Source organism: Pteropus vampyrus, unplaced genomic scaffold (genome assembly GCF_000151845.1).
Source record: "Pteropus vampyrus isolate Shadow unplaced genomic scaffold, Pvam_2.0 Scaffold1195, whole genome shotgun sequence".
Lineage (NCBI taxonomy): Eukaryota > Metazoa > Chordata > Mammalia > Chiroptera > Pteropodidae > Pteropus > Pteropus vampyrus.
Genome location: NW_011889976.1, coordinates 16877 through 18924, shown reverse-complemented (window position 1 = coordinate 18924; position 2048 = coordinate 16877). Strand labels below are relative to the sequence as shown.

Below are 2048 nucleotides of genomic sequence, written 5' to 3'. Positions count from 1 at the left end.
CCTCTGCAAGTCTGTCAGTGGGAGGAGGGATTCAGTGGGACGTGGGTGCAGGGAGGGGACGAGGTGCCCGCCTGGCCCTCGAGGTTTCACGTTCTCGGCCAAAGCTCACCTAAACTTTTTTAAAAAAAGTTTACTAGCTTCCTTATCTTGTACGTGCCTTAAATCGAATGATTGTTTTCAACAGAACATTTAAAAGAAAGCAAAAACGGTTCATCATCCCATCGCCCAGATGGCTCCTGCTACACCCTAGAACAAAAGCACACGTGAAACGCCAAGAGCTCGAAGTCGTACGAGATGGACAGGAAAGCCGCCTGCTTTCTCATCGACCTCACCCGCCGCGCGGTAGACTGTGCAAACGGAGCCACAGGACGTCTCCCGTCCCAGATCACAAGGAAGAATGAACACCTGCTGTTTTAAGACGCCAGGCTTCGGGGTGGTTTATAACCAGGCACACGCTGTTGGTAGATTTTTTGAGGGGGAGGTACCCTTCAGAAAAAAACAAATATGCATATGCCAGCACATATGTGCACATCAGAATTATTTTAATTAGCTTTTTATTCTGAGAATTTCAGATGCACGTGCAGTTGTAGAAACCCGTGCAGAGAGCCGGCGTACCCTTCGCCCGGTCCCCACCGACGGCAAACATCCTGCCACAGGGAGGCATAACAGCATAGGCCAGGTGGGGACGCTGATGCAGTCAGGACATGGAACATTCCATCCCCACCAGGACCCCACCTGTCGTCCTCACAGCCCCACCTACGCCCCCCGCCGCCCCCGCCACTCCTGCAATCTCGGGCAACCACTCGTCTATGCTCCAGTTCTGGAACTCTGTCATTTCAAGAACGGAAATCGGAATGGTACATGAGCTTGTGAGATTGGCTCGACGTGCTCGGCACAGTCCTCTGTCACGTGGTATCTATCGGTGATTCATTCCTTCCCATTTCCGAGTGGGAGGCCGCGTTCCGTGGTGTGGACATACCATAGTCTGTTTAACCATTCACCCCGGAGGCCTTCTGGGCTGTCTCCAGCTCGGGACCGTCACGGAAAAAGCTGCTGCAAACATTTACGCACGGGTTGGGTGTGGACAGGAGCTGCGTCTGTCTTCGTGAGGGGTACGGCCTGCAGTTTTCTGTTTTGTATTCTTGTCATCTGGTTTCGGTATCAGAGCACTACGAACTTTTACAAAATGAACTGAGACGTGTTCCCGCGTCTTGTTTTCTGGAAGAGACTGTATAGATCTCGCGTAATTCTGGACACATTCGGTAGATTTCTCCAGTGAAACTATCTGGGCCTGGAGATTTCGTTTTGCGGAGTTTTTAAGTGACGAATCCCATTTCCTTGATAGTAACGTGGTCAAATTATTCTTCATGTTGGGGGAGTTGTGGTAGTTTTTTTTTTGAGGAATTGAGAATTTATTCCTGATGCCGGTGACCTGCGTCTTCTCTCTCCTCGTCAGGCTTGCTAGAAACGTGTCAATGTTACTGATCTTTCCAAAGCTTCGTTTCGCTGATATTCTTTAGGGTTTTTCTGTTTTCGGTATCACTGGTTTCTGCAATTATCTCTCTTTTTCCTTCATTCTACTCGTTTGGGTTTATTTCGCTCTTCTTTTTCCAGGTTCTTGAGGTGGGACCTTAGCTTATGGACTTGAAACATTCGCTTTTTTCTGACGTAAGTATTTTTAGTGCTATGAATTTCCCTCTCAGCACTGCATTAGTTGCATCCCATATATTTTCGGTTTTTTTGTTGTTGGTTTTTTTTTTTGTATTTTAATTTCCTTAAAAATTTTAAAAACTTGAAAAAAACTTCCTTTTTCCTGCATCTTATTTTCTGGGTAATTGAATGCTTCAGTCAAATTTCCATTAGGCCTTCTCGTGCCCAGTACCCACTGGAGTCCACCGGTCGAGTCGGGGCAAGCGGGGCAGCAGCTCACGGGGCTGGGGTTGCGTGAGCGGGCGCGGGCGGGCGGGCGGGCACACAGCTAGTGGGAGCTGAGGGCGAGAATGGCGGCTGAGCGAGGCGGTGACCTGGAGAGGCTGGGAGGTTGGTTA

The 2048-nt window shown here is 49.2% G+C and overlaps 1 long non-coding RNA gene across 1 annotated transcript in view; it reads right to left on the bottom strand.

Annotated features, from left to right (window-relative positions):
• Positions 1-1728: 1728 nt before the first annotated feature.
• The window catches only part of LOC111734425, an 8113-nt gene continuing 7793 nt past the window's right edge, over positions 1729-2048 (bottom strand). The window contains exon 3 of the long non-coding RNA XR_002778447.1: positions 1729-1988. This is a non-coding gene — a long non-coding RNA (uncharacterized LOC111734425). The remainder of the gene's footprint in view (positions 1989-2048) is intronic.